Below are 22818 nucleotides of genomic sequence, written 5' to 3' on the forward strand. Positions count from 1 at the left end.
AGCTAAGATATATCTATAGTATCGAATATATGCGGCAGTAATGGGTAAAGTTATCTATGTCTTGATCTCATAGGTAAAGCTATCACTATTCACCTTTATTATGTTTGCTATACAAAACTGGTTTGCTAAAGTTCTATTATTATTATTATTATTGCTATTATTATATGTTGAATTCTATCAAAAATGCTTTCTTTATCTACTGAGATGATCATATGTTTTTTCTCCTTTAATTTGTTAACGTCGAGAAGTGATAGCATCATGGCAGAGCGAGTTGTTCCTTTTGTCTCTCCCCTCTAAGTTACAACCAGTAGAACATCCATTGATCAACAAAGGACTCCGCATAGCACACCAGAACACCTGAGAGATCCATACATCTATACATATGAAGGTGCGTGGACTGGAACTCCTGGAGGCAGTGGAACTAGGGGAGCAGTAGTGGCAGCTTCTGAGAGAAGAGGTTTCAGGATCTGTGGCCATGCCTGTGAACAAAGGCACCAGGAACTGAGGTAACACCCACAAATGGAGGCCCTAGGGATCCAGGCAACCCATGCTCTTGGAGGCATCAGGAATCACTGCTGGCCTGTGACCGGAGACTCAGAGAACTACAAGACACCTGTGACCCAGCCCTCTCCCACTCCTCTAATGGCAGAAGCTCCAACACCAGCCCTTCCAGCAGTGGGAGGCTGCATCCAAAATGCAGATACCATTGGCAGTGGCAGTGTGCCCACGACCTGAGGTTTCAAAAAGTTTACCATGCCAGAGAACAGAGGCTGCCAGAGAAGCAGTGGTTCTCATGGCTCAGCCCCTCCCACTCCTCCAGCAGTGGTGGGTGGCACCTGCAACCTGAGGCTTCAAGAGACATGGCAGTACCAATTACCTAGCACCCAGTGGTGGTACCCACAATACTGGCCCTACCAGCAGCAGGGGCTGCATACAAGACCCTGGGAACCTGGCAGCAGCAACACCTGTGAAACCAGTACTCCTGGCAGCAGTGCTGCCAACTCCCCCAGGTAACCCAGGAGCAGCAGCACAGGTTGTGCATATACAAGCAGCACCCAAGCCCATGGAGAACCAGTGGGGGTACATGAGACCCAGGTGATCCCGGAAGCAGTAGAGATGCTTGTGTCCTGGTGACCCCAGTGGTGACACCCATGACTGCAGTGATATGGTAAGCAGCAAGACACCAGCAACCTCAGAGGCACAAGCAGCACAAGGAGTGAACTGACAATGCCACTGGCCAATCACTGGAGGGTGAAAAGTGCAGGCAACTACAAACAGAAACAACTCAGAGTCAAAGTAACCACAAAGCGGCCAAAGATTTACTCAAATAATAAATGTGTCTCCTACCACAAATGCACTGGCAGAGGAACAACTCATCAAGTACCATGAAGAACTAGAGTAACATGGCAGCACAGAAAGAAAATGATAACTCTCCAGAAACTAAACTTGAAGTCACAGAAGATTACCATCTAACTGCCAGAGAATTCCAAATAACTAACATGAAGAAACTCAACAAGTTACAAGAAAATTCAGAAAGACAGTTCAATGAGCTCAGGAATAAAATTAATGAACAGAAAGAGTAGTTCAGCAAAGAGATTGAAAGTCAAAACAAACAAACAAAAAAAACAAAAACAGAAATTCTGGAGATGAAGAACAATTAATGAGATAAAATAATAAAGCAGAAAGCATTGGAAATAGAGCAGACCATATGGAAGAGAGAATTAGTGAGCTTGAAGACAGAAATCTAGAAATTATTCAGGTGGAAGAAGAGAGAGAACTAAGATTTTAAATAATGGAAATATTTTATGAGACATATCCAACTCAATGCGGAAAAGTAACACAAGGATAATGGGTATCCCACAAAGAGAAGAGAGGGAGAAAGGAGCAGAGAGCTTAGCTAAAGAAATAGTAGCTGAGAATTTCCCAAATCTGGGGAAGGAACTGGATATACAAATACATGAAGATAATAGAACACCTAATTATCTCAATGCAAAAAGACCTTCTCCAAGGCACATTATAGTAAAACTATCAAAAATCAATGACAAAGAAAGATTAAGGGTGGTCAGAGAGAAGAAAATAACTTACAAAGGAACCCCTATTAGGCTATCAGCAGATTTCTCAGCAGAAACTCTATAGGCTATGAGAGAGTAGAATGATATATTCAAAAAATTGAAAGATTAAAAACTATCAACCAATAATACTCTATCCAGCAAGGTTATGCTTCAGATAGGAAGAAGAAAAAGAGCCTTTCCCAACAAACAAAACTGAGGGAGTTCATCACCACTAGACCTGCCTTACAAGAAATGTTGAAAGCAGCTCTTCTAACTGAAACAAAGAAGCAAAGGTATACAAAAGCTTTGAGCAAGGTGATAAGGAGGCAGACAGAATCATAAAATTGCAACTCTACATCAGAATAGGTTATTAAACAATTATAATGTAAAGGCTAAAGGGAACGAAAGCATCAAAAATAACTATAACCACTTCAATTTGGTAACAAACTCACAATACAATAATGGATAATTTGTGACAAGAAAAACATAGGTGGGAAAGAGGAAAAGGATGGAACCTGCATAGGCTAATGGAGATAAGATGCTTTCAGCAGAAAAAAGACTATCTCATTTATGAGATCTTTTATACAAAACTCATGGTAACGACAAAACAAAAAATCAAAACAGAGTCACAAATCATAAAAAAAGAGGAAACTGAGAAACACATCACAGCAAACAACCAAACTGAAATGGCAGGCAGATATACAAGAAAAAAGAAACAATGGAATTATAGAACAATCAGAATACAAAAGACAAAATGGCAGTACTAAGCATCCATTTATCAATAATCATTCTAAATGTAAATGGAATGAATTTACCAATCAAAAGACAGAGTGGCTGTATAGATTAAAAAACAAGACCCAATGATACGCTGCCTCCAGGAGACCCATCTCAGCTTTAAAAAATATACATAGGCAAAGAGTGAAGGGATGGAATATGATACTCCAAGCAAATGGCAACCAAAAGAAAGCCTGTGTAGCCATATTTTTCAGACAAAATAGACTTCCTGCCAAAAAAGATAAGAGACAAATATGGACATTATATAATGATAAAATGAACATTCTGCCAAGAAGACATAGCATTTATTAATAAATATGCACCTAACATAGGACCATAAAAGTATATAAAGCAACTATTAACAAACTTAGAGGCAGAATTTGACAGCAACATAATAATAGTAGGGGACTTTAATACACCACTTACATCAATGGATAGATTATCCAAACAGAAAGTCAATAAGGAAACATTGACCTTAAATAAAACACTAGACCAGATAGGCTTAATAGTTATATGTAGAACATTCTCTCTAAAAGCAGGAGAATACACATTTTTCTCAAGTGCACATGGAACATTCTCAAAGATAGACCATTTCTTGGGAAACAGAACAAGTCTAATACATTTAAGAAGACTGAAATCATATCAAGCATCTTATCCAACCACAATGGTATAACACTAGATATCAACTGCAAGAAGAAAGAAGGACAATGACAAACACATGGAGACTAAACAACGTGATACTGAACAACTATGGAAAATCAAAGGATAAATCAAAAAATACCTAGAGACAAATGAAAAAACAGCATACCAAAACTTACGGGATGCAGTTAGAGCGATACTAAGAGGGAAGTATGTAGTACAGGCCTACTCTAAGAAACAAGACAAATCTGAAATAAACAATCACACAGTACACTTAACTAGAAAAAGAAGAACAAATGAAGCTCAACATCAGTACAAGGAAGGAAATAACAAAAATCAGAGCAGAAATAAATGAAATAGAGACTAAAAAGACAATAGAAAGGATCAGTGAAATTAAGAGCTAGTTCTTTGAAAAATAAGCAAAATTGACAAGCCCTCAACTAGACTAATTAAGAAAAAGAGAAGCCTCAAGTAAACAAAATCAGAAGTGAATAAGGAGAAATTACAAGAGATACCACAGAAATATAAATTATTATGAGAATGCTATGAAAAACTATACACCAACAAATTGGATAACCCAGAAGAAATGGATAAATTCTTAGAATCATACAACCTCTCAACACTGAATCAAGAATAGAGAATCTGAATAGACCAATCAAATTAAAGAGATTGAAACAGTAATCAAAAACCTCCAAAAAAAAGCAAAAATCCAAGACCAGATGGCTTCACTGGTGAATTTTACCAAACATTCAAAGATTTGATACTTATCCTTTTCAAACTCTTCCAAAAAAACTGAAGAGAACGTTATACTTCCTAACTCATTTTACAAGGCCAACATTACCCTGATACCAAAATCAGACAAGACACAAAAAAGGATAACATACACAAAAAAACACAAAAAAGGAAAACTACAGGCCAATATCACTGATGAACATCGATGTAAAAATCTTCAACAAAATATTAGCAAGTTGAATACAACAATACATTAAAAGAATCACACACCATGATGAAGTGGGATTCATTCCAGGGATGCAGGAGTGGTTCAACATCCACAAATCAATGTGATACACCACACTAGCAAAATGAAGAGTAAAAATCACATGATCCTCTCAATAGATGCAGAGAAAGCATTTGACAAGATTCAACGTCCATTTATGATAAAAACCCTGAATAAAATGCATATAAAAGGAAAGTATCTCAACACAATAAAGGCTATATATGACAAACCTAAAGACAACATCATAATCAATGGTGAAAAACTGAAATCTCTTCCTCTAAGAACAGGAACAAGGCAAGGATGCTTACTATCACTACTCTTGTTCAACATAGTACTAGAAGTTTGGGCCAGAACAATTAGGCAAGAAAAAGAAATAAAAGGTATCCAAATTGGAATGGAAGAAGTAAAACTGTCACTATTTGCAGATAACATGATTCTATATACAGAAAATCCTAAAGAATCCACCAAAAAAACTGTTAGAAATAATTAATAAATACAGTGAAGTTGTAGGTTACAAAATCAACGTACATAAATCATTTGCATTTCTATACACTAAAAACAAACTAGCAGAAAGAGAAATCAATAATACAATCCCATTTACAATCACAATGAAAAGAATAAAACACCTAGGAAAAAATTTAACCAAGGATGTGAAAGACCTATACAGTGAAAATTATATGACGTTGAAAGAAATTGAAGAAGACATAAATAAATGGAAAGAGGGGACAGGCCAGTGGCACAAGCGGTTAAGTGCACGCACTCCGCTGCAGTGGCCCCGGGTTCACCAGTTCGGATCCCAGGCGTGCACTGACGCACTGTTTGGCAAGCCACGCTGTGGCAGCATCCCATATAAAAGTGGAGGAAGATGGGCATGGATGTTAGCCCAGGGCCAGTCTTCCTCAGCAAAAAAAAGAGGGGGATTAGCAGATGTTAGCACAGGGCTGATCTCCTCACAAATAAAAAAAGGAAAAGAAATGGAAAGATATTCCATGCTCATGGTTTAGAAGAATAAACATAGTTAAAGTGTCCATATTACCTAAGGCAATCTTCAGATTCAAGGCAATCCCAATCCGAATCCCAATGACTTTCTTCACAGAAATAGAACAAAGAACCCTAAAATTTATATGGAGCAACAACAGACCCCAAATAGCCAATGCAATCCTGAGAAAAAAGACCAAAGCTGCAGGTATCACAATCCCTGATTTAAATATACTACAAAGCTATAGTAATCAAAACAGCATGGTACTGGAAGAAAAACAGACACACAGATCAATGGAACAGAATTGAGAGCCCAGAAATAAAACCACACATCTATGGGCAGCTGATCTTCAACAAAGGAGCCAAGAACATATAATGGAGATAGGAAAATCTCTTTAGTAAATAATGTGGGGAAAACTGGACAGCCACAGGAAAAAGAACAAAAGTAGACCACTATTTACACCATACACAAAAATTAACTCAAAATGGGTTAAAGACTTTAATGTAAGACCTGAAACCATAAAACTCCTAGAAAATATAGGCAGCACACTTTTTGATATTGGTCTTAGCAGTATCTTTTCAAATACCGTGTCTACTCAGGCAAGGGAAGCAAAAGAAAAAATAAACAAATGGAACTACAACAGACTAAAAAGCTTTGGCACAGCAAAGGAAACCATCAACAAAATGAAAAGACAACAGACCAACTGGGAGAAAATGTTTGCAAATCTTATATCTGTTGAGAGGTTAATTTCCAGAGTATATAAAGAACTCATACAACTCATCAACAAAAAAACAAACAACCTGATCAAAAAATGGGCAGAGTATATAAACAGACATTTTTCTCCTTTTTTTTTTTTTGGTGAGGAAGAGTAGCCTTGAGCTAACATCTGTTTCCAATATTCCTCTTTTTTGCTGAGGAAGATTGGCCCTGAGCTAACATCTGTGCCCATCTTCCTCTATTTTGTATGTGGGACACCTGCCACAGCATGGCTTGATGAGTGGTGCATCATTCCACGCCTGGGATCGGAACCTGCAAACCCCAGGCTGCCAAAGCAGAGTGTGTGAACTTAGCCACTATGCCACCAGGCTGGTCCCCAGACATTTTTGCAAAGAAGATATACAGATGGCCAACAGGCATGAAAAGATGTTCAACATCACTAATTATCAGGGAAATGTGAATCAAAACTACAATGAGATATCACCTCACTCATGTCAGAATGGCCATTATTAAAAAGATGAGAAATAACTAGTGTTGGAAAGGATGTGGACAAAAGGAAACCCTCATACACTGTTGGTGGGAATGTAAATTGGTGCAGTCAATATGGGAAACAGTAGGAAGATTTCTCAAAAAAATAAAAAAAGAACTACCATATGATCCAGAGTCCACTTCTGGGTATTTACCCAAAGAACATGAATACACTAATTTGAAAAGAGATATGCAGCCCTATGTTAATTGCAGCATTATTCACAATAGCCAAGACTTGGAAGCAACCTAAAGTGCCCATCAAGGGATGAATGGATAAAGAAGATGTGGTATATATACACAATGGAATACTACTCAGCCATAAGAGACCTTGAGGGTATTAAGCTACGTGAAATAAGTCAGACAGACAAAGACAATTACTGTATGACTTCATATGTGGAAGATAAACAAACAAACAAACACATAGATACAGAGACCAGATTGGTGGTTACCAGAGGAGAAGTGGATGGGGAAAGTGTGAATGAGGAAAGGGGCACATGTGTATCGTGACAGACAGCAAACAGACTTTTGGTGGTGAACGTGATTCAGTCTATTCAGAAATCAAAATATAATGATGTACATCTGAAATTTATGTAATGTTATAAACCAATGTGACCTTAATAAAAATAAATACTAAATAAATAATGAAATACATTGGGAAAAAATTGTTAATGCCATTAGTATGATACAGCTTTCTAATATATGGCAGCATTGTATTCTTGATATAAACCCAACTTGGTGATGGTGTAGTAGATATTTTTTAATGTATTGCTAAATTTTATTTTAATAATTTGTTTAGAAGTTTCACTTTTATACTCATGAGTAAGATTGAGAAATGGTTGTCTGCCTAATGCCCTTGTTTACTTTTGATATTAAAGTAATGTTAACCTCATGAAAATGAATTAGTTAAGTATTGTTTCTTTTTGTATTCCCCATCAGAAATGATGTAAGACTGTTATTTGTTTCTTGAATATTGGACAGAGCTCAAAAGTAAAATTACCTGACTTTTAAGATTTCTTCATTTGGGAAGGTTTTTGTCTACTGCTTAAATGTCTTTATTAACTGTTAGATTATTCTGATTTCTTATTTATTCTTGAGCTAGTTTTCATAACATATCTTTTTAGCCATTTCCTTTTTATTTTGTGTGATTTTTTAAATAAACTTGCCTTTAATGACCATTTGTTACCTATATAAAGTCAGAGGCATGTACTGTTATGACTCTCTTTTAATTGTTTGTTTATCTTTCTTTCACATTTTAGAAGTCTTTTCTGAAGTTTGGCTTTATTAGTTTTTCAAAGAATAAAACTGAAATCTGAACAAAACTGATTTCATTTATTATATTATATAATATAATATGTACTTGATTTTGCATTATTATTTTCTGCTCTTACCTTTTTTTTTTCCATCCTACTATTTTCTTTGGGTTTATATTTAAAATACAATTTCTAACTTGTGATGAGTATTTAGCTTTTTCATTTTCTGTCTTTTGTTCTTTTCTAGTATAAACATTTGATTGTAGTCTACCTGCTGATCACTACTTTAACTGCATCCCACAAATTTTTGATATGTAGAAGCTTTTTTTAATCATTCAGTACAAAATAAATACTCATTTCCATAATGATTATAAACTATAAATTTCACTATGATACACTCTTAAACCTAATGATTATTTAGAAGTTTGTTTCTTGTCTTCCAAACATGTGGTTTGCAAGTTAGTTTTTTATAATTGATTTCTAGCTTAAATGAAATGTGTTAGAAAATACGGCTTTGTAAGATTCCTTCTTTTAAAATTTGTCAAAAATCTTTGTATTGTCCAAGATAAGGTATATTTTTATAAATATTATTTATGTTTATAGTGTATGTATACTGCAGTTGTTTACTGCAGCATTCTGTGTCAACTTGGCAAATATATTTTTGTAACTTAAGTATATATTTCTACTCATATGTTTGGCTGTTCTATCAATTACTGAGAGAGGTGTGTGATAATCACCCTCTTTGTTGATTTATAACTTCCTCCTTGTAATTGTGTCAATTTGTCCTCCTTTCTAGATTTTGAAGCTATGTTATAAGGTGCAGAGCATAGAACTGTTGTATACAGCTGGAGAAATAAAACTTTTGTCATTTCACTGTGACCATTTTTATTTCAAAAGATACCTCTATTTTACAATCTATTTTATCTGATATTAATCTGGTTACACAAATTTGATTGGACTTTTCCTAGCCTATGTTTTTTTCATTCGTTTAATTATTAATTTTCTGAGTTCTCATATTTTACCTACATCTCCATTAAACAGCATATAGCCAGACTTTTGTTTTATTATTTCTGAGTAATAAAATTTATCTTTTAATTGGAGCATTTAATCTTTTGTTGTTTAACATAATTTGACTATACTTGAATTTATAGATATTATCTTATTTTATTATTTTATTTGTCTAGCAAGCAATATGCATCTTTTCCTCTCCTTGTTACTTTATTTTGACTTTATTATATTTTCTCCTTTGATTTCATTTTCACTAATATGAACATTAAAAACTCTATTTCAATTCTTTGATTACCACATACATTATAACATGCATACTGGACCTATCAAAGCTTTAAGTTGGACAGTAACTTCTTTGCTCTCAGTTTTCCAGTTGGGGAATCTAGTATTTTATTGGATTTATCCATCTTATATGGATCCAGGGATTTTTGTTCTATACTTGCACCCTGGGTGTGAAAACTAAAATTAACATTCGTTGGGTTCAACAATGCTCTGTAGAGCAAAAGCAGCTTAAGTTCATCATTTACCATTCTAGATGTCTGTCTTTAACCACTGCCATAATAATTTCTTTCCATGCTGCCAAGTTTTAAACACTTTTTTAAAGATGATTTTTCATATTTACTTTTTATTTGCTTTAAGAGGGATGGTCATTTTGGATAACTTGCCTGCCATGTTACTGAAAATGGAATTCCCACATTAATATTTTACCTGTTCTATCTTTTTATTGTCTAATGTTATCAATCATAGTTGCCTCTGACAACTGGTCTCTTAAATCTCCTTAAATTACAGAACTGCTTTAGTATCCAGCAATAGATTGAATATATTATGTAGTATATCTTATTTGTGCCTTCATATACCAAAATGATTCTGTTGATGTTCTTTACAGCTTGCTATTGACATTATCCCAGTAACACAATAGTTAATGATATGTTCTTTCTACGGGCTCAGAAGATAGAATCAGAAAGCACTGTATTTACTAATCCATAAAACAAAGATTATTTTCTTTATTGGTCAGTTATATTAGCTAGAAACAAAAGGATGGAGAAAATGTTGGGTCAGTATTATCATACATTTGAATTTTAAGTAACAAGAAGATATCACTGATATTAGTTGCATGAAGTTGAAGAAGACATAGTGAAGGAAAAATAATCATTAGTCATCATATCATAGAGGAAATCACCTAAGAAAATAAATTTTTTGAGTAGTGAAACACAAAAAGAATGCTAAAGTTATATTCAGAATGGAAGACAAAAGAGGAACTGATGGATATGTTTTATAAGACAGAGGGTAATTCCAAGAACAGAATAAGTACTGTTCTCTTCCATTTTTTTAAACTGTTCACTAATTTTTTATAGTTTGTTTTAAAGCATGATGTTGCCTAAGGGCAAGAAATCCTTAAAAAAGAATTTGAATTAACAATTTACTAAGGCTCTTTAAAGGCTCTTAAAGGTAATATAACTTCCAGGTTCAAGTTTCATGTACATAAAATTGTATAACAGTACGTAATCAAATTAAACAACCAAATCTTGTTAGGATTATGCAGAGCTGTCTAACCATATTGCAGAGACCTCACAATTCTTTAACAACACAGTAATGTCTCTGATGTTTACCTAGATAAATTTCTCAGCAACCTGCAACAATATTGCAGAGTAACAAAACATCTTGCCAATAAAAAAGAAAGTTAAAGAAATAAAGTTTCTTTTCCAAGGAACAGGCAGGCAACTAGGTTTGAGATAGTATGTAATATTTTTTCTGAAAATAATAAAATGCTATTATGAATAAAGAGTTTTTTATCTCATTGGATAATATATATCCTCAGAAATGGCAAGGGGCTTATTGGAAGCTGTCAATTTATCACCTAGGCAAACTTATGCATATCACTTTGTGTCACAATCTTGAAAGCAATGAACACACTCTTCAGAAAATCAGTGAAATGTATTCAAATAGAATAAGATCAATGCCAGTAACCTAATCTCTCTTTAATCTAAATTAATTAACTTTATTTACTTATTTATTAGGTTATTTTATCCTTGACTATGCATTTTAAAGAAATTTGCCTTTCTGTATTATTACTATCTTTACACATATGCACTTTTAAAATATTAATAGACAAGCTTTATTTTTAGAGTAATTTTAGGTGTCCAGAAAAATTGAGGAGATAGTGCAGACAGTTCCCATATAATTCCTCTCTGCCCCAACAGTTTTCACTATTATTAACATCTTGCATAAGTGTTGTACATATGTTACACACTTGTTTGATTTTTGCTATTGAGTTATATGAGTTCTTTATATATTTGGGATATTAACACCCAACAAGATACATGATTCTCAAATATTTACTCACATTGTGTAGTTTGCCTTTTCATTAGTTGATTATTTCTTTGGCTGTGCTGAAGCTTTTTAGTTTGTTGTAGCCAAACTTACTAATTTTTGCTTTTGTTACTTGTGCTTTTGATGTCTTATACAAAAAAGCATTGCCAAGGCCAACATCAAGGAGATTTTCCCCAATGTTTTCCTCTGGGGGTTTTATGGTTTCAGTTCTTATGTTTAAGACTTTAATTCACTTCAATTTAATTTTTGTGAGTGGTGTAGGGTAGGGGTCCACTTTCATTCTTCTGTATGTAGTTATTCAGTTTTCCCAACAGTATATACTGAAGAGACTATATTTTCTTCATTTAGTAATCTTGACACCCTTGTCAAATATTAGTTGGGTATATATGCAAGGGTTTATTTCTGGACTCTCGATTCTGTTCCATTGGTCTATGTGTCTATTTTTATGTCAGTGCCATACTGTTTTGATTACTATAGCTTTGTAGTCAAGTTTGAAATCTGGAAGTGTGGTGCCTCTGGCTTTGTTTTCTTTATCAGGAATGCTTTGGTTATTTGGGGTCATTTGTCATTCCATACGAATTTTAGGATTTTTTTTTCTATTTCTGTGAAAAATATCATTGAAATTTAGATAGGGATTGTATTGATGCTATATAAGGCTTTGGATAGTATGGACACTTAACAATCTTAATTTTTTTCAATCAACGAACATGGGATGTCTTTCCGTTTGTTTATCTTCAATTTCTTTCGTCGAAGTCTCATATTTTTAAGTATATGGATTTTTCACCTGCTCGCTCAAATTTATTCATATGTATTTTACTGCTTTTGATGATATTGTGAATGGGATTATTTTCTTTATTTCTTTTTCAGATAGTTTGTTGTTAGTGTATAGAAATGCAACTGAATTCTGTAGGTTGATTTTGTATCCTGCAAATTTACTGAATTTGTTTATTAGTTCTAAGACTTTTTGGTGGAGGTTTCAGAATTTTCTACGTGTAAGATCATATCATCTGCAAACAAAGACAGTTTTACTTCTTTCTTTCTGATTTGGATTTGTTTATTTTTTTCCTGCCCAGTAGCTCTGGCTAGGACTTCCAGTACTATGTTTAATAAGAATTGTAAAAATGAGCACTGTTGCCTTGTTCCTGATATTAGATGAAAAGCTTTCAGTCTTTCAGATTGAGTATGATGTTAGCTGTGGGCTTGTTATATATGACCTTTATTATATTGAAGAATGTTTTCTCCTATACCCAATTTGTCGAGCATTTTTATCATGAAAGGATGTCATATTTTGTCAAATGCTTTTTCTACATCTATTGAGATGATTATATGATTTTTATCTTTCATTCTATTAATGTGTATCACAATTATTGATATGCATATGTTGAGCCATTCTTGCACCCCAGGGATAAATCCCACTTGACCATGGTGTATGATCCTTTAAATATGTTGTTGAATTCAGTTTGCTAACATTTTTTTGACAATTTTTGCATCTATATTCATCAGGTATACTGAGGTAGGTTTTTATTTATTTATTTTTTTTGTAGTATCCTTATCTGACTTTGGTATCAGGGTAACACTGGCTTCCTAAAATGGGTTTGGAGGTTTTCCTCCTCTTCAATTTTTGGAAGAGTTTAAGAAGGATTCTTCAAATATTTGGTGGAATTCACCAGGGAAACTATGTGGTCCTTGGCTTTTCTTTGTTGGAATTTTTTTGATTATGATTCAATCTCCATACTGATCTGTTCAGATTTTGAATTTCTTCATGATTCAGTCCTGGTAGGTTTTATTGTTCCAAGAATGTATCCATTTCTTCTAGGTTTTTCCAATTTGTTGATGTGTAATTGTTCATAGAGGTCTCTTATAATCATTTTTATTTCTGTGGTATCAGTTGTAATGCCTCCTATTTCATTTCTGATTTTGTTTATTTGATTATTCTCACTTTATTCTTAGTTTTTCAATTTTTTTTATCTTTTCAAAATTCTAGTTCTTAGTTCATTAATTTTTTGTCTCTACTTTATTTCTTTTTGTTCTGATGTTTGTTATTTCCTTCCTTCTGCTAACTTTGAGCTTAGTTTGTTCTTCTTATTCTAGATCCTTAAGAAGTAAAGTTAATTTGTTTATTTTATATCTTTCTTTTTTCTTAGTGTATGAGTTTATCACTATAAATTTCCCTCAGAACTGTTTTTGCATAGGTTTTGGCATGTTGTTTTTCAATTTTTGTTTGTTTCAGGATATCTTTTGATTTCCTTTCTGATTTCATCATTGACCCATTGGTTTCTCAGGGATGTGTTGCTTAATTTTCACATATTTGTGAATTTTCCACTTTTCTTCCTGTTATTGATTTCTAGTCTCATATCATCGTGGTCAGAAAGGATACTTGATATAATTTCAATCTTCTTAAATTTGTTAACACTTGCTTTGTGACCTAAGATATGATCTATCCTGGATAATGTTCCCTGTGCACTCTAGAAAAATGTGTATTTTGCTGCTGTAAGATAGAATGTTCTATGTCTGTTAGGTCCATTTGGTATATAAAGTATAGTCTAAATGCCCAAAGTTTCCTTATTGAGTTTCTCTCTGGATGATATATCCACTGCTAAAAGTGGGATACTGAATTGCCCTACTATTATTGTATGGTTGTCTATTTCTCCCTTTGGATCAGTTAGTATTTGCTTAATATATTTAGGTGCTGTGATGCTGGGTATATATATATTTATGATTATTATATCTTTTTGATTAATTGATCCCTTCATCATTATATTATGACCTTCTTTGTCTCTTTTTACCATTTATCACTTAAAATCTCTTTTGTCTTATATAAGTATAGTTAACCCTGATTTCTTTTGGTTCCACTTACAAGTGACATCTTTTTTGGTCCCTTCACTTTGAGCCTTTGTTTTTCTTTAAAGCGTAAGTGAGTCTCTTGTAGGCATAAATAGTTGAGTCTTGTTTTCTTATCCATCCAGCAACTTATGTCTCTTGATTGGAGAATTTAGTCCATTTACATTTAGAGTATTTATTGTTAAGTAAGGACTTAGTAATGCCATTTTATTGTTTTTTGTCTGTTTTGTAGTTCCCTTGTTCCTTTCCTTCTCTCTTGCTGCCTTCCTTTGTGAATTCATGATTTCTCATGGTGGTATGCTTTGATTTCCTTCTCTTTATCTTTTGTGTATCTACTATATGTTTTTGTCTTGTGGTTACCTTGAGGCTTTTGTGTATTATCTTATAGATATAACAGTCTATTTTACCTGATGACAACTTAAATTTGATCACATACAGACACTATACCATTTTCTTCCCTCTTTTATGTTTTTGATGGCATAATTTGCCTCTTGTTATATTGTGTATTCTGTAAAGAATTATTGTACCGATAGTAATTTTTAATACTTTCTCATTTAACCTTTATACTAGAGCTAAGTTGTTAACACTCCACCATATTACAGTATTCTGAATTTGACTACATACTTACCTTCACCACTGTGTGTATATTTTCATGTTTTTATGTTAGCGATTAGAATCCTTTCATTTCAGCTTGAAAAACTCCTTTCAGCATTACTTGTAAGACATGTCTAATGCTGATAAATTCCCTCAGCTTTTCTTCATCTTGGAAAGTCTTTGTATCTCCTTCATTTCTGAAAGACAGCTTTGCCAGGTAACATATTCTTGATTGGCAATTTTTTTCTTTTCGGCACTTTGAATATATTACTTCACTCTCGCCTGGAATGTCAAGTTTCTGGTGAGAAATCTGCTGATAGTTTAATGGAAGTTTCCTTGTAAGTTACAAGCTTCTTTTCTCTTGTTGCTTTTAAGATTCTCCTTTTGTCTTTGATTTCACTGTTTTATTTTAATGTATCTTTGAGAGGATATTTTTAAGTTGGTTTTGCTTGGTGATTTATGTGCTTCATGAAATTGAAAATCCAAATCTCTACCCAGATTTTGGAAGTTCTAAACCGTTATTTCTTCAAATAAGCTTTCTTTTTTTATTGTAAATTTTTTTTTATTGAGGCAAAATTGGTTTATAACAGTATATAAATTTCAGGTGTATATCATAATAGTTCAATTTTTCTATAGATTACATCATGTTCACCAACCAAAGACTAATTACCATCCATCACCATACACATGTGCCTAATCACCTCCTTCTTCCTCCTTTCCTTTCTGGAAACCACCAATCCAATCTCTGTCTCTATGTGTTTGTTTGTTGTTGTTTTTATGTTCTATTATGAGTGAGATCATATGGTACTTGACTTTCTCCCTCTGACTTATTTTGCTTTGCATAATACCCAAAAGTTCCACCCATGTTGTTGCAAATGGCAAGATTTCATCTTTTTTTATGACTGAGTATTATTCCATTGTGTTTGTTATATACTGCATCTTCTTTATCCATTTGTCCCTTGGTGGGCACCTAGGTTGCTTCCAAGTCTTGGCTATTGTGAATAATGCCACAATGAACATAGAGGGACATGTATCTTTACGCATTCATGATTTCATGTTCTTTGGATAAACACCCAGCAGTGGTATAACTGTATCATATGGTAGTTCTATTCTTATTTTTTTGAGGACTCTCCATACTTTTTCCATAGTGTCTGCACCAGTTTGCACTCCCACTAGCTGTGTATGAAAGTTCTGTTTTTTCCACATCCTCTCCAACACTTGTTATTTCTTGCCTTGTTAATTATAGCCTTTCTGATGTGTGTGACATGATATCTACTTGTAGTTTTGATTTGCATTTCCCTAATAATTAGTGATGCTGAAGATCTTTTCATGTGTGTGTTGGCCACTTGTATATCTTCTTTGGAAAAATATCTGTTCAGATCTTTTGTCAATTTTTTAGTTGCATTGCTAGTTTTTTTTTGTTGTTGAGACGTATGAGTTCTTTATATATTTTGGGTATTACCCCCTTATTAGGTATACAGTTTGTAAATATATTCTCCCAATTGTTAGGGTGTCTTTTCATATTGTTGATGGTTTCCTTTGCTGAGCAAAAGATTTTAGTTTGGTGTAGTCCCATTTGTTTATTTTTTCTATTGTTTCCCTTGCCTGGTCAGACATGATACTTGAAAATATGCTGCTAAGACCAATATTGAAGGTTGTACTGCCTGTATTTCCTTCTAGAAGTTTTATGGTTTCAGGTCTTACATTCAAGTCTTTAATCTATTTTGAGTTAATTTTTGTGTGTGGTGTAAGATAATGGTCTACTTTCATTCTTTTGCATGTGGCTGTCCAGTTTTCCCAGCACCATTTATTCAAGAGACTTTCTCCATTGTATGTTCTTGGCTCCCTTGTCAAAAATTAGCTATCCATAGATGTATCAGTTACTTTTTGGGTTCTCAAGTCTGTTCCATTGGTCTATGTGTCTGTTTTTGTGCCCATACCATGCTGTTTTTATTACTACAGCTTTGTAGTATATTTTTAAATCAGGGAGTGTGATACCTCCAGCTTTGTTAATTTTCTCAGGATTCTTTTGGTATTCTAGATCTTTTGTTGTTTCATATAAATTTTAGGATACTTTGCTATATTTCTGTGAAAAATGTCATTGGAACTTTGATAGAGATTGCATTGAATCTATAGATTGCTTTAGGGTGTATGGACATTTGAATTATGTTAATTCTTCTAATCCAACAGCATGGAATATATTCCAATTTCTTTGTGCCTTCTTCAATTTCTTCCAGCAATGTTTTACAGTTTTCAGTGTACAGGTCTTGACTCTCTTTGGTTAAATTTATTCCTAAATATTTTTAATCTTTTTGTTGCAATTGTAAATGGGATTGTATTCTTAAATTCTCTTTCTGCTACTTTACTGTTAGTGGATAAAAATGTAACTGATTTTTGTGTGTTGATTTTGTATCCTGCAACTTTACCATATTCGTTTATTTCTAAAAGTTTTTTAGTGGATTCTTTAGGGTTTCTATATATAAAATCATGTCATCTGCAAACAGTGACAGTTTCACTTCTTCCTTTCCAATTTGAATCCCTTTTATTTCTTGTACTTGCCTGATTTCTCTGGCTAGGACTTCCAATACTATGTTAAACAAGAGTGGCAAAAGTGGGCATCCTTCTCTGGTTCCTGTTCTTTGAAGGATGGTTTTCTGTTTTTCTCCTTTGAGAATGAAGTTAGCTGTGGGTTTGTCATATATGGCTTTCATTATGTTGAGGTATTTTCCTTCTATAAGCATTTGATTCAGAGTTTCTATCATATTGGATGCTGTATCTTGTCAAATGATTTCTCTGAATCTCTTGAGATGATGATGCATTGTTTATTCATTTTGTTAATGTAGTGTATCTTGTAGATTGATTTGCAGATGTTGAACCATCCCTGCATTCCTGGAAAAAGATCTCACTTGATCATGGTGTATGATTTTTTCAATGTGTTGTATTTAATTTGCCAATATTTTGTTGAGGATTTTTGCATTTATGTTCATCAGTGATATTGCCTATAATTTTCTTTTTTTGTGTTGTCCTTGTCTGATTTGGTATCTGGGTAATGTTGGCCTCATAGAATGGGTTAGGAAGTTTCCCCTCCTCTTCAATTTTTTGGAAGAGTTTGAGAAGGATTGGTATTGAGTCTTCTTTGAATATGCGGTAGAATTCATCGGGGAAGTCATCTGGTCCTGGACTTATATTTTTGGGAGATTTTGGATTACTGATTTGATCTCCTTACTGGTGATCAGTCTGTTCAGATTCTCTATTTCTTCTTGATTCAGTTATGCAAGGTTATATGCTTCTAAGAATTTATCCATTTCTTCTAGATTATTCAATTTGTTGGCATATAGCTTTTTGTATCTTTCTTTCATTTCTGTTTTTATTTATTTAAGCTTTCTCTCTTTTTTCTTGGTGAGTCTAGATAAAGTTTTGTCAATTTTGTTTGTCTTTTCAAAGAACCAGCTCTTAGTTTCCTTGATGTTTTCTATTGCTTTTTTAGTCTCGATTTCATTTATTTCTGTTCTGATTTTTAGTATTTTCCTCCTTCTACTGATTTTGGGCTTTGTTTCTTCTTCTTTCTCCAGTTTCTTTAGTTCACTGTTAGATAGTTTATTTGGGATTTATTGTTTGTTCTGTAGGCTTGTATTGCTATAAACTTCCCTCTGATAAGTGATTTTGCTCTACCCCATAAATCTTAGCATGTCTTATTTGCATTCTCATTTGTCTCCAGTTATTTTTTTATTTCTCCTTTGATATTCTCATTGACCCAATTGTTGTTCAGTAGCATTTTGTTTAATTTCCACATATTTGTGGCTTTTGCAATTTTCTTACTGTAGTTGATTTCAAGTTTCATACCATTGTGGTCAGAAAAGATGCTTGGTGTTATTTCAATCTTCTTAAATTTATTGAGGCTTGCTTTGTGGCCTAATACCTGATCTATCCTGTAGTGTGTTCCATATGTATTTGAAAAGAATGTGTATTCTTCAGTTTTTGGTTGGAATGTTCCATATGTATCTACTAAGCCCACCTGACATAATGTGTCATTTAAGGCCAATGTTTCCTTATTGATGTTCTGTTTGCATGATCTATCCACTGGTGTTCGCGGAGCGTTAAAGTCTCCTACTATTATTTTATTGTCGTCTATTTCTCTATTTTACGTCTGTTAATAATTGCTTTAATTATTTATGTGCTCCTATATTGGATGCATAGATATTTACAAGTGTTATTTCCACGTGTTGGATTGTTCCCTTTATCATTATGTAATCCCCTTCTTTGTCTCTTGTTACAGTTTTTGTTTTAAAGTCTATTTTTTCTGATATAACTATTGCTATCCCAGCTTTCTTTTCATTGCTATTTGCATGGAGTATCTTTTTCCAATCCTTCACTTTCAGTTTGTGAGTGTGTTTAGGTCTGAAGTGTGTCTCTTTTTTGCAGAATATATATAGGTCTTGTTTTTTTATCCAATCAGTCACCCTATCTCTTTTGAATGGCACATTTAGTCCTTTGACATTTAAAGTAGCTATTGGTAAGTATGTACTTATTGCCATCTTGTTACCTTTTTTTCTATTTTAGTTCATCTCTGTTCCTTTCTTTTCTTGCTCTCTTCCCTTGTGATTTGATGGCTTTTTTTTTTTCTTGGTGTGGAATATTGGCCCTGAGCTAACATCAGTTGCCAATCTTCCTCTTTTTGCTTGGGGAAGACAATCCCTGAGCTAACATCTTTGTCAATCTTCCTCTATTTTGTATGTGGGATGCCACCACAGCATGGCTTGAGGAGTGGTATGTAGGTCCATGCCTGGGATCCAAACCCACGAACCCTGGGCTGCCTAAGCAGAGCACGTAAACTTAACCACTACACCACTAGGCCAGCCCCTGTTGGCTTTCTTTAGAATTATTTTTGGTTTCCTTTGCTTTGACTTTTTGTGTATTTATTGTAGGCTTCTGGTTTGCAATTACTATGAAGTTCATATATAATAACCTATGTATATAGCAATCTATATTATGTTGATGATCTCTTAAGTTTGAGCTCTTGCTAAAAGCTCTGCTCTTTTACCCTCCTCCTCCCACATTTTAGGTTTTTGATATCATATTTAACTCTTTTTTCTGAATGTGTATCCATTTTCTCTTATCATGGAAATAGATAATTTTAGCTCTTTTGTCTTTTGACCTTCATAGTAGCTTCATAGGTGGTTGATCTGCTTCCTTTACTTTATATTTGCCTTTACCAGTGATTTTATGGGTTTTTTTTTTTGATATTTTTTTTTCCCTCTATGTGGTCTTTTCTTTTCCACGTAAATATGTCCCTTTAGCATTTCTTGTAAGGCTGGTTTATTGATGATAAACTCTTTCAGTTTTTGCTTCTCTGGAAAACTCTGTATTTCTCCTTCCATTCTAAATGATAACCTTGATAGGTAGAGTATTCTTGGCTGTACATTTTTACCTTTCAGCACTTTAAATATATTGTGATACTCCCTTCTAGCCTGTAAGGTTTCTGCTGAGAAGTCAGCTGATAGCTTTATGGAGTTTACTTTGTATGTAACTTCTTGCCTTTCTCTTGTGGCTTTTAGGATTCTCTCTTTATCTTTAATTCTTGACATTTTAATTATAATGTGTCTTGATGTAGGCCTCTTTGGGTTTATCTTGTTTGGTGCTCTCTGCTTCCTGTACCTGGATATCTGTTTCCTTCCTTAGGTTAGGAAAGTTTTCAGCTATTATTTCTTCAAATAAATTCTCTGCCCCTTTGTCTCTCTCTTCTCCTTCTGGGATACCTATAATATGGATGTTAGCATTCTTGATGTTGTCCCAGGTGTCCCTTAGACTGTCCTGATTCTTTTTAATTCATTTTTCTTTTATCTGTTCAGCTTGGGTATTTTCCTCTAGTCTTTCACCCAGCCAACTGATCTGTTTTCTGTATCATCTACTCTCCTATTGAGTCTTTGTAGTGAATTTTTTCATTTCCAGTATTGTAGTCTTCATTTCTGATATTTTTTTTTAATTTTCCGATTCTTTGTAGAAGTTCTTACTGTATTCATCCCTTCTTCTCCCAAGATCAGTGAGCATGCTTATGACTAATAGTTTGTGCTCTCTATCAGGTATGTTGTTTATCTCTGTTTTGTTTAGTTCTTTTTCTGTGGATTTGTCCTGTTCCCTTATTTGGAATTTCTTCCTTGTCTCCTCATTTTGCTTCTTTCTCTGTGCTTATATCTATGTATTACATAGATCAGCTACATCTCCTGATCTTGGAGAGGTGGCCTTATATAAGAGATGCATTATGAGGACCAGTAGTGTGTTTCCCTCTTGTCACCAGTTCCAAATTTTCCTGGAGTGTCCCCTGTGTGGGCTACATGTGTCCTTCTGTTGTGGCAGAGTTGCTTTTACTGCAGGTGCATGGAGAGGCTAGGCTGTCCCTTGGCCAGCTAGTTGTAATGCTCAGCTGTGTGTGGCTGCTATGGACACTTCAGTCACTTTATCAGGCATGGAGAACCCTAGCACAGTTGGCTGTAAGGTCTAATGGCACATACATTTTGCAGTTTCTCTTTAAATGAGTAGGCCCCCAGCATGGTTAGTTTTTAGGCTCAGGAGCTTACAATTACTGTAGGCCTCCAGACTACAAAGCTGTTGTCAGCTCTTTCAGGAATACAGCTTTGTGGGACCAGCCCCAGGTATGGCAGCACACAATTGTTTCAGACATTGGTAGGTGGGTCCAATCCCTTATGTGGCTTATTGAGAAGCACAAGTCTGCTGCTGCTGACAAGCCCCACCACCCACCAGCCCACACACCCCATCAACACAGTCCTGTCCCGTGTGCACGCCCCAACCCACTGAAGCAGACCCACTCACCCTGCTGCAGAGGCCGCCCACACTCCATCAATGCAGACCTGCCCCTTGTGCTGCCCCTGCTCCTCATGCATACCCTGCCTTGCAGAGGCAGACCCACTCACCCCACTGTAGAAGTCTCACACACCCCACTTATGTGGGCCCACAAGTTGCCTGAGGGCTTGCTCTTGGGTGGGGCCAGTCCCTAGGATGGGCTGCCTGCCCTGGCTGAACTGGATTAAATCCATGCTCTAGTGGGTGGGGCAGACCTCTGTGCTAACAGGCCAGGAGAAGAACTCCAATGACGTCTGCCAGTGTCTGTGTCAGCATGCCTGTGCTAGGTCACAGTAATGGCTGCCACCAATGTCTCAGTCCCTGGGAAGGTGGTCCCTGCCTGGGGAGGTCTCACCTCTCACCAAGATGTGCCCAGAACCTACCAAGTGAGTCTCTTTTCATGAAAAGACTGTTTACCTTTCCTTCTGGTGATTTTTGGCTGCTTTCTGAAATGGGTGAATTTGTTCATGGGCCCTTTAAGACCAGGCTTTTTTCCCCTTACATCTGATGATAGCTTTTTTAGGGGTAATCCCCATTGTTCTTAATAGCCAGCAAAGCCAGATATTATGACACTTGTCTCGGTCGTGCTGAGTCCAAAAGCTTCTTATTGTGGCAAAGCTCCCCTCCTCAGATCCCCCACTCCTCCAGGAAAAGTTTTGTACCTTAAGTTTGCTCCTGGTTGTAAAGTGCCATGGCTATAATGTGACTGTTTCCTCTCCAGAAAGGAATTTTTGCCTCTTCCACCTCAGTCAGCACTGTCCTTTGTTGTGAGGGTTCTTTTTATCTAGTTTTCAATTCTCTCTCAGGGGTAACTGTTCCAAGAGTAGTTGTAGATTTGTTGTGTCCATGGGAAGGGGGTGAGTTCAGAGTCCTCCTACACCACCATCTTCCCAGAAATCCCCTAAATAAGCTTTCCAGACCTTTTTCTTTTCTTTTTCTGGAACTCAAATCGTTCACAAACTTTCTTTTGATGATATCCCATAAGCCATGTAAGATTTCTTTACTCTTTTTCATTCTTTCTACTTTCTTCTCTTCTGACTGGATAATTGCAAATTTCCTTTCTTCTATCTCACAGATTCTTTCTTCTGCTTGATCAATTCTCCTACTGATGTTCTCTCTTGCACTTTTCATTTCATTTTGTTCATTGTTTATGTCAGCTCCAGAATTTCTGTTTGGTTCTTTTTTATGATTTCTGTCTTGTTGTTAAACTTCTCATTTTGTTTGTATATTGTTTTCTTGATTTCATTTAAT

General features: G+C 34.9%; 1 pseudogene; it reads right to left on the reverse strand.

Moving 5' to 3' along the window:
- LOC131400308 (uncharacterized) overlaps nt 1-22818 on the reverse strand; it is a 90687-nt pseudogene that overhangs the window by 63935 nt on the left and 3934 nt on the right.

Source organism: Diceros bicornis, chromosome X, assembly GCF_020826845.1.
Source record: "Diceros bicornis minor isolate mBicDic1 chromosome X, mDicBic1.mat.cur, whole genome shotgun sequence".
Taxonomy (NCBI): Eukaryota; Metazoa; Chordata; class Mammalia; order Perissodactyla; family Rhinocerotidae; genus Diceros; species Diceros bicornis.